The following is a 10,917-nucleotide window of genomic DNA, read 5'->3' on the forward strand; positions in this document are numbered from 1 at the left end:
AGCCAGTTGTTCAAAAAGCTTAATCTGGATCAGGTAATCCATTTTACTCTGCTGGTTTTTCTAAACTGGATTGGATCACAATGATCCAGATACACACTTTTTCAGATTGCCAAATCTGGACTACTAGCGATCCAAGGAGCCCCTAAAGGGGGATGGATGGAAAAAAATGTTAATGCTTTTGCATTCTCTCAGAAAAGTTTTGCATTGCATTCACACAAGAAACTTTGCATTCGCTCACAAATAACTACTTTTGACTGGTTCATCTCTGATGTAAATGTAGTTTACAAACAGTGGTTTAATAAAAAAAAATTATTTGTTTGATATTGACAGCTGTTTGATATTGACAGCTGTTTGGGGGACTATTTTATGGCACCAAAATCTCTTTCACTTTACTGTAGGATACTGAAAGACTTAAGAGGTAGCCTAATGTCGTTGCTAGTCTACGTTGGGTTGGTCTGGATACTGAACACAGTGGGAAAGGTATGGGGAAATAACTATAAATGGCTTTGCATGAGGTGAGATAGTGTAAAATAATTAGACATTAGGGGGGAAAAAAATGTCCTGAAAAGTAGTAAAAAGTCACTTAAGAGTCCCTTTTATTCTCATTATCTCATTAATAAAATTTGATGCATATGGTGCTAAGCACCAGACTGTTATTAGCTCATTACACATGATTGAACAAACACCTGTCAACGTTTCTGGATGATATTTTGATTGAAGAAATCACATGATGCAGATATTTCTTGTTAATGCCTTTAATTTCATTCCCTCTTTCCAGAATTCAAAGATTTACTCCCATAGTGTATTATAAGACCACAAAAAAAAAAATACACAATCAAGTGTAAGTGTTTGTGTTTTCTTTTTGGGAAACAAGCATGAGCTGTTTAGGGTTTGCTAATCGTGGTGGAAAACCGATTTCCCTTCACTACGGACTCAATTACTCCAACAGCAATTTCATGGAAGAGTTAAAAACATCCGTGTATGGAAAATGTGTCATGAAAAAAAAATACACCCAGAGTACAGCTAAAAGCTACAGCTTCTGATTTAGCAATGTTCGATCATATGGTCATTTCTTACAAATGCCTTTAACATGCCAACATACCGCTCTCTTGGATAATTCCCCGGAGATAGTCTGCAGTCAGACTGTTAAGTTCTCTTTTGTGTGTTAGACCCAGACGATGAGGAAACACCACAGAGGTGTCAATCACAGTGCTGTGAATAATCTGAAGATGGCAGAATGACCAAAATGCAATCCGTAAGAGCTTCTAATCAAAACCACAAACTTCAATGCCAAGTTGAAAAGGTTTACATCAGAATTCCAGCTGCAAATTGCTCAAAAACCTTGACAGCATTCCACTATAACTCTTTTAGAGCGGTTAAGTCATTCTCCAAGCCATGGCCAATCAGAATTGTGTCTGCATTAATAAAGCTCAAAAGCACTGCTTGTACATCACGCAAAGATGACTTGGTACCCTTCACATCACCCTTACTGATGCCGGAGAACCTGAGCAGGATAAAAAGGTGTGATTTACAACATTTAATTCACAGTTCGCTAACTTAAAATATAAAATTAAAACATCCCCCCCTGGTATTATAGTCAACTACATCATTATCAGGCTTTTGACAAAAGAGTCGAAGACAACTTCCAAACTGCTGTTGACCACAGTCACTCTTGCTAGTTCCAGACCTTGAATCGTATAACACTGGTAAAACACACATTTAAATTAATAAAATATCACATGAATGTACATCTATGTTCTTTTTTTTTCATCTTAATTATGATTAACATAAGCCTTACTGTTTGTGTGTCAAGAGCAAAGACTCCTGGACAAGTTTTGGCCACTGAAGATTGAGGAAGACTGTTCACAAAGCCCTGAAGAACGTTTCAACTGAAGTCACTGAAAATTGATTATTAGGTTAATGGCTTGGTAAATTGCTACAATATCACTACTGAAAACCCAGTTCAAGGAAAGATCATGGCATAAAGGAGTGCAGACAAACCAGGTGAAATGTTTTCAGACCCTCTAACAAAGCATGAGTGTATGAGTATCATTCCAACACAAATCGTAATACATTGAACACTTGGCATCCAGGAGACCCAACTGCATTCTCACAACAACTGTAGCGCATCTCAACACCTCCCGGTGCTAAGAGATCACATACAGAGAAGACAATGCCAGAAATAAAAAAAAATCACTTTTAGAGACATTCGAAGCCATTCTTACTTCGATTCTCGATGACTTTGCCATAATGGTAGTTACACTCCTCTCTGCAGGTGGGCTTTCCATTTTTGTCAAAAGAAAATGTTGCTCCACATCGACAGCAGATTCTCTTCAAAGCTGTTACCATTGAATTCCTAAGTATTTAAAAGGCTTCAAATCCTAAAAGCTTCATCTATATTAAAAGTTAGATATTGCTTTACATTAAAATGATTGTAACAATAACAAAAATATCCTACGGTGACTTGAACTGGAAAGCCACAACTCAAAAGTTACAACTCAAAAATGTTTGAGTATGAACCACTACACTCACGGTCACTTAAGCCCTTCTTGGTATCTCCATACTGGATAGCAAAATCAGCTTTATCCTTATGTTTACGATGGAAGTTGTTTACTCGCAACATGTCCTCAGATAGAACATGTTCCTTCAGTTGCTCATAAAGTGTCAAATCACCTGCAGCAGTAAAACAAGTCACTTATATTCACGCACACTCAATCGAAATAAATTAATAAGTCAAAATAAATTAAAATCTGCAATGACGATGTGAAAAGATGGTAAGAAAAAACACATTGGAGAATTAATAGCAACAGACTGATAGCATGAATGCATTTAATTGATCAAAAGTGACAGTAAAGACTTATATATATATATATAATGAATTTAACAAATCTATATATGTGTGTTTATTTTGTTTTTCTATTCATCAAAGAAACCTGATGGAAACCTGATGTTTTTCAACATTCATGATAACAAGAAATGCTATATTTCACAATATTACAAACTTTTGAATGGTAGTGTATACATATAGGCCCAATGCGTGTTGATATACATAATTAATAAATAAAGCAAGCAACTCACTAAAGCACCTTAGCAGGGGTTAAGAAAATTTAAAAATCTATTTTTAATTACCACTACATATAAACGGCACAATATGAAAATAAACTCCATCTTAAAAAAAACAAACAAACAAACAAAAACAAAAACTACAGAGGTGAGCACTCTAGTTTGACCCTGAGATGAAAGCCAGCTCTTACCGGGTCCCTGAAGTGCTTGAGTATTTAGTGGTACATTGCTGATCTCTCTCACTGGGAGCTGTAAGTACATATAAGGAGGGTGACCTGATAGGAGTGTACAGTGCAGTAAACAAAAGTGGCTATAATTTGAACAAAAGCACATGCATAAATATAACAGACGCACCTTTGGCAGGCAAGATGTTTTGGTTTTAGGGTGCTTTGCATCTGTGCTCTTCTACCTTAGGTAAGGATGAAGGAAAGGACTGAGATGAGACCATGGGGAAGTGCTGCTGAAGTGCTTGCTCTTGGGAAATCCTGTTAGAAGAAATAACTTCTGACTTCGGAGTATAACTTGAGATGTCAATTTGTGGTTCTGCCTCAAAAGTTGCATCTTGTACAACAACCGCAGGAGATTGTGAGGAAATATATTCATCTCCATAAACAGAACTTACAGGAAGCATCTTGATTGCATTTGTTCCACTCACTCTCAATTCTCAGATTGTCTAGACAAGTAGAAATGTCATCCAAGACATTCTCCATGCCGTGAACTTTTTCCTCTTTTTGTGTAACAAACGCTTCCATATTGAGATTTATAGAGTTAACTGGTTCAGCCAAAGGTTCTTCTGTTAGATCCTCCAGAAAAGGCCTGTTTTTTTACGGGGTGCTTTGCCATCATTACCGGTTTATTTAAGGGCCCTTTATTAGGCTCTTTACCATCTTCAGCTGGAGCATTGCTAATAGGGCATAATCTGGGTAGATCCTTGGTTGTAGTTCCACACTGCTTTGAAAGCTTATGTTCATCTTCTAGAGGTGATACATCAATGACACGTTCTCCTTCAGAAGACTCTTGTTCTTGTGGGATCATCACAGGTTTCGCTGAGGTCCTTTCCTTCTCTTGGTCACACACACACTATTTTTAATTTCATGACTTAGAAGTCCATCAGAAGATAACTTTTCCTTGTGCTGCCTGGGTTTTGTTTGGTCATTTGCAAGATGATCATTATTACCTGCACAATTCCCCTCAGGTAAATGTGGTATACTCTTGCCTTTCTGTTTGGTGTTACATTTTCCCTGATCTTTTGCTGAAGGTGGAATGTCAGTGACCAAGGTACCGTCATCGTCAGAGTCATCAAAATGAGAGGACAGAGGCTGAACATTTTTTCCTGTTCGGTTATTCTTCAGGCTATGTTCAGTATCCGCTTTATCGGTTGACTTTAGCTTACTGTCTACTGAGCTGCTAGATCAGGGGTGCCAAAACTCGGTCCTGGAGGGCCGGTGTCCTGAAGAGTCTAGCTCCAACCCCAATTAAACACACCTGAACCAGCTAATCAAGCTCTTACTAGGCATACTAGAAACTTGAAGGCAGGTGTGTTGAGGCAAGTTGGAGCTAAACTCTGCAGGACACCGAGTTTAGGCACCACTGTGCTAGCTAGTAAGTCTGCTGAGAAATTGGAACAAGGGTCATATTCCAAATCAGTCTTGGGTCTGGCACGATCAACCACATACTTAAGACCACTGGTTGTGGAAACAGGTTTTTTGTATATCAAATGGTTTCCATTCAGGTCTTTAGCTTTGGTGGTTCTCAAATATTTCTCAGAGCAAAGACCTGAACTATCTGTTCATGTGAGAGACTGCGATGTCTGATACCAAGACAGTCTTTTTTTGTTCTTTCTCCACCTCACTCTTTACTGCCTCTATTTCTTTGTTGATCCTCTCCAACTCCTCAAGGCAAGTGTAACTGTCCTCAGTGGTGTGAGAGGCTCCATTGGCAGAAAGTGGCTTCAGGATCTCCAAGATCTAAATGTGAAGCAGAGGAAAAGTTTCACAAATAAAACCCCAAAATCATAATGCTTTGAAGTGCACAATTATGTTTTTCAGCTATTTGTCTATGTAATGGCAGAATTCGAACAACTTAATGCGCGTGTCGGGAAATTTAGAATAGCTTAGCCTATTTAGGTAAGAAAACAATTGTATTGAGTGGGAATAGCCTACATGAATAGAAAAAAAGCTAATGTTATCAGTGTCAGTGTGATTAAATTAATTGAGGTCATGTATTTGCATAAAACCCTTTTTGGAAATATGCATGCAGCTTAGACCTAGAAATCCCATTCATTTCAGGGATTCGGTTGTTTCAGTTATTCAGCAATTATTTTACGTGATGACGCAATTGCGTCAGAAAGTAGAATATCACATGATTTACAACTATTAAAACTCTAATAATTATTGAAGCCCAACTTTGATTCGCGCACATTTCCTGCCATTAACTTTTTGCCCATTAGTTAAAAATGATATCCGTCACGAAGGGTCGAGACAACAACGCACCAATTCAGCCATTGCTTAAACGCATAGATTTCAAACCTTAATTTAAAACAACAATGAATCATGATTTTATTTACCCGTCGTCATCACGCCAGACGTATTGTCTTTGCCGTGATTGTACAAACAATAAGGTCGCTTGCATCGTCCCCATCGAAGGACGGGACAATCAGTTTCATCGAAGAGAGCTGTGGATGGAAACATAAGAGCTGCCCACACACGAAATACCGAGTGGTTGATTGTCAGTATAACGCAATTTCTCTATCCCTTGTAGGGTTCAGCATTTGTGGCACGAAAAGATTTGACAGCATTTTTCAAAAGTCTTTTGAGAGGACAAAGTCAGTATGAGGAAGAGATTATCTGCTCTCAACAAAAGTATGTTGAAATTGGGAAGGACTTTAGCTACGTCACCGGCTGGAAGTGTTTTAATTAATCCATCTTCAGGTGGGGCTGATTGGCCTGCTTTGTAGATGATGACATCACTGAATCATCGATGAACTGACATTAGCTGGAAAAATTACTCCGTTATTGTCTTCTTGCATTATTAACAAACTATTTTCCTGTTTGACACTAGATGCTTTGACACAGCCAGTATTGTATAAAGTGCTTTACAAATGTGACCTGTGCTGGCAAAATGAGTCACAATGAGCATTTCATTTTCATTGTCATTCTTCATTAAAATACCTTCAAAATTATGTATGATTTGTTGGAATCGGACGAAAAATGACTGAGCTACATCTGTTTGAAGTCGATAGAGTCCGCAAAGTCAATTTTGAGAAAAAAATCGAGTTAAAGTTTTCTGAAGGTTCCAAAGCAAAATCACCAGCAACATTGCATCTTTTCCTCCGCTTCTTTTCTTAATAATAATTTCTATATTACTAGTCACAATATAGCTATTTTTATTTTATCTTTGCTATAATAAGAACAGATGCAAAAAAACCCAGTAAAAACATATAAGAAAAAAATTGTGCATTACCTTTTTCATTTTACATCTAAACAAAAAGCATTCAAGAAAAACAAAATAATCAAATGTAAATATCCCTTTAGTGTGTTCGTTACAAATAAACGTATTATTAAAACTACAAAAGCAGTTAAATAACGAGCAGCGAGTGATTCTTTTATTGTTGGATTAACATTAATGAGGCGGCCTAAATTAAGACCCATGTAATGCACGGATCTAATATAATGTTACACATCAGAGGTTTTTCCCCAACAGTTCCCCGAACGTTCACTTAAGACATAACAGATTATGTTTGCGTGAATACTTAAATAATGTAATTCTGTGCGTATGTGTATATTTATTGGGATCGCGCACAGGCGGAAGCGCCTTTATGCGCGCGCTTCGGATGACAGTCAGCGTGAGAAGCGAGCGAAGAAAAGTCACTCCTCTCAGAAAACGTACAAATAAAGGCCATTAAACATCTAAAATTATTATTTTGAGCATTGGGAACGCTAGACGAGGGCTTAATGAACTCATTTTTGTGAAAACCTCAAAATCGACTAAAATCGACATTTTTCACTTTTTTTGCCAGTAGCTCAAAATTAGCCCATGCGCATTCCGACTCATTTTGCCAGCACGAGTCACAAATAAAGGTGACTTGACTTGACTTGACTTGTAGCGATGATCTGATTCGTGAACGAACCCTTCTTTTGAGCCGAATCTTTTCAATGAATTGCTTGAGTCAAAACCAACTGAAAACAGCTCATAATTCACGTTTAAGTCGTGATTGTATGCCATTTTTATTTTTAAACAAAATTCAAAACTCAGCAACGAAATTCTCTAGGGAATTCATGGTTTGATGCTAATTGTCTTCAAGGTTTAGACAGTATGATTAGTTCCGTGCCGTTGCTGCTTTGCAAGCATGCGCTCTAAAAAAATCTGGGTTCAAAATAACCCAACCGCTGGGTCAAAACAACCCAATAGCTGGGTTTGTCCCTTTTTAACCCAGCGCTGGGTTATATTTAACCCAGCATTTTTTAGAGAGTGGAATTTCCTTATGAAAAAAAAATGCTAATCTAGTTTTGTTTTCTCTGCAAACTATGGCATGCAAAGCATCACAGAATAAATAATAATAATAATAATAATAATAAACACATCCCTGCATGCACTAGCAAACAATCAAGTCAAAAACAGGATTTTGCAAATGCAATCATATCATATTACTTTTCATCCTTTTAAAATAACACATAAAATGAAAAGTGCATATAACAAAACCATAGCAAAATAAAACTAGATGTTGATGCTTCTGTGGAAAATAAAACTCAGCACTACAATGGAAGGGTGTTGTTTCGGCCTGACTCAAATACTGTCCTCATCTGCTCATGACAATACAGTGTTATATTAGAGTAATATGTATGATATATAAGAGGAAAAGTGGAAAGAGAGTACAATGGGTTAGTTCTTTTCATACCAACTATTTATTTAAACATAACTTTTAAAGGAGGGATGAAGCAGCGAGGGAGATGGGTGGCACGCTGCTCTTGATGTCTGTTTTTCTTTTATCTTAACAGAGTATGAAGGCCGCTGGCCTCTTTGACAGGCGAGCTGCCACATTGTTGTCTTTTGTTTAATTTTTTAATTTCTGTAAATCTATGATGTTATTACATTGTGCTCTAATGGGACTGTTGGTCTCACAGACAGCCAGCAGCAATTCACTTCGGCTGGCAAAGCGAGCAATTAGACCCGGGATTAAAAAGGATTGAGTTTAGAGGCCTGAGGAGAGTTTGCCTGCCATCTCGAGACACTCCATTACCATCAAGAACACAAGCCATGCTGAGTTACCGCTTGAGGGTGGAGGCAGAAAAAAGCCACTCGGTGCTGCCAGGAAACACATTTGTATCTGAAGAGGTTGATTTTGACATCAGCATTGTGGAGGCAATAGTATAACCAGTGGGACCATGGCCTGATCAAACCCTGATTTTAGGACAGAGACCAGATGGAATTCATTAAGTGAAGACTAGCAGCAGCCTGCTTTTCACGGAGTTATTCAAAGGAATTCATCTCTATTCGATACCACCATTCAATAGTTGCTAAGAATAATTACTCAAATGTATTACCACAGGTCAATAGAATTCCTCTTCTCTTATTTCTGAAGCAGACATTTTCTTTTCAAAAGCATGCAGTTCTGAGTTGTAGCCTGGGAGCTGTACGTTTGCACACACAAAACAATATCTGTAATATTATATTTTTCATTTGCCATAACGTTTAAAAATAAAGCTCTTGAAGGGATAATTCACCAAAAAAAACAAACAGTCATCATTTGCTCATGCTCATGTCATTCCAAACCTATATGACATTTCCTTGTCTGTAGAACACAAAAATATCTCAGTGTTTTTGTCCGTTCCATGAAGTCCAATGGGAAGTCAGGGGTCCAATGTCAGGCTTGGAATTTTTAATTTCATTTAATTTTTGAGGGAACTATCACTTTAAGGTACTGTAATATAATGCTTATTCTGCAACAGTATAACACCCTACGGAATGATACTGTAATTTGCAGATGTGGCCACAGGGATTACAAAAGGCTTATCATAACAGGGCTGAAATCACTTACAGTTGAAAGGACTGCCGGTCTAGTCTAAGTGTGCCAACCGGAGTTTGAATTACTCCCTTCCACACTTCCAGGCTTGTCCCATTAGTTTGTCACTCATAGGATCGTTTTGCAGAAGCCGAGCTCACACCCGTAAGGAAATGCCTTACACACTCATCAGTCACTAGAGAGACGGCGTGGCAGCCAGCCGAGCACATGCGCATGTGAGTGTAGATGTAAGGAAGGCAAATAGCACAAACGCAGCAGGGTGAGACTCTGACAAGGAAAACTACAAAGAACGGTTGCTTTATAGGTGGGCTAAGGCTACATTTCTTTTAAATAGGGTTCGAGAAGGGTAGCATGTCAATGTTTAGTTTGTTATTTTTTTTTTTTTGAATGCTAACATTATTTCAGCATGCATGGCTGTGAATGCCTTCTGATCCCAGAAAAAATGTGGCTTTATGATATCTTTTTTTGCACTATTAATTTATTTAAAAATACATCACACTTACTTGAATACATCTTTTATCGTGAGGATTTTTATTTATTTATTTGTGTTACATGTGAATTACAATTAATTGTTAACATGTTTTTTTGTTTTCATTTTCAACTATTCTGATATCATAATAAAGAAAACAATCCTAAATTCTTGAAAATCATTATCAATTGTTTGGTATAATTCTTTATTATTATTATTATTATTATTATTATTAATATTATTATTGTATTTTTTTAGAGAAAGTAAAGAAACTACTTTTTACTATTTAAAAAACAAAACAAAACGTATGTCCAAAATGTTCTTTTGAATGTTCTTTTTATTCACCAAAGAAACCTAAAGAAAATGTATGCACATGTTTCTACTAAAAATATTTAGCAGCACAACTGTTTTCAACATTGATGATAATACAAGTTGTTTCTCAGCATGTTAGAATGATTTCTGAAGGATCATGTGACACTGAAGACTGGCAGCTGAAAATTTAGTTTTGCCATCACAGGAATTAAGTACAGTTTAACATATATTCAAATAGAAACAGTAATTTAATTTGTAATATTTCTCAATTTTTAAATTTGATCAAATAAATGGAGCCTTGTTGAGCTTAAGAGACTTCTTTCAAAAACTTTATATCTTACAAACCACAAACTTTTGCACAGTACTGCATTTTTTTTTTGAAAATGATGAAGATGTGCAGCCATAATTTACTTGTTGAGCTGTGCAGAAGATTAAGATTTCCAAACATTAAGTCCCTCCAGTCTCCAATAAGAGACCTTGGGTCCTGCATGTTCTTACACAAATCTAATCTTTCTAAATGTTAAATGTGTATATCAGCATTGTTTAGGCTGCAATATGATATCATGGACTGAAGAAGTTTTCCTCCAGACAAACCACACTTCTGGGCTCTGCGGGTACAGTCCAGATGCTCAGATCTAACGTATCTCTGTTTACAGAAAAAGGCCAATAGCTTTTATTCGTGATTGATGGAGAGGGCGGCCCTCAGGTCTTTGGAGTTCATCAGTATTCACAAAGCATTCCAGTCTGAGTCATAAGACAGAAGCACAAGACATAATGACTAGAAAGCATGTGCACAGGAGGCAGAACGTATCTATACGCAAACACAGACAGCTTGCAGAACAAAAGCGATGAGACGAGGTCACATGAACTTGGGATTTATTGAAACGGAACCATGCTGGGTTTAAACATGCCAATGTTCAACATGGCATGTTCTCTTAAGAGTTTGTAAATCTCAGTTGTGATACGACATCAAGACAGGAATGAGCAGGACTGGAATCGCAGTCAGCATATTCCGAGTCTGTTAGGGACAGCCCAACAGCACACTATTGTA

At 37.3% G+C, this 10,917-nt stretch overlaps 1 pseudogene; it reads right to left on the reverse strand.

Annotated features, from left to right (window-relative positions):
* Positions 1-1,085: 1,085 nt before the first annotated feature.
* LOC107734544 (RNA exonuclease 1 homolog) lies at positions 1,086-5,753 on the reverse strand (annotated as a pseudogene).
* Positions 5,754-10,917: the final 5,164 nt, after the last annotated feature.

This window comes from Sinocyclocheilus rhinocerous, unplaced genomic scaffold (genome assembly GCF_001515625.1).
Source record: "Sinocyclocheilus rhinocerous isolate Xijiao unplaced genomic scaffold, SAMN03320098_v1.1 scaffold580, whole genome shotgun sequence".
Taxonomy (NCBI): domain Eukaryota; kingdom Metazoa; phylum Chordata; class Actinopteri; order Cypriniformes; family Cyprinidae; genus Sinocyclocheilus; species Sinocyclocheilus rhinocerous.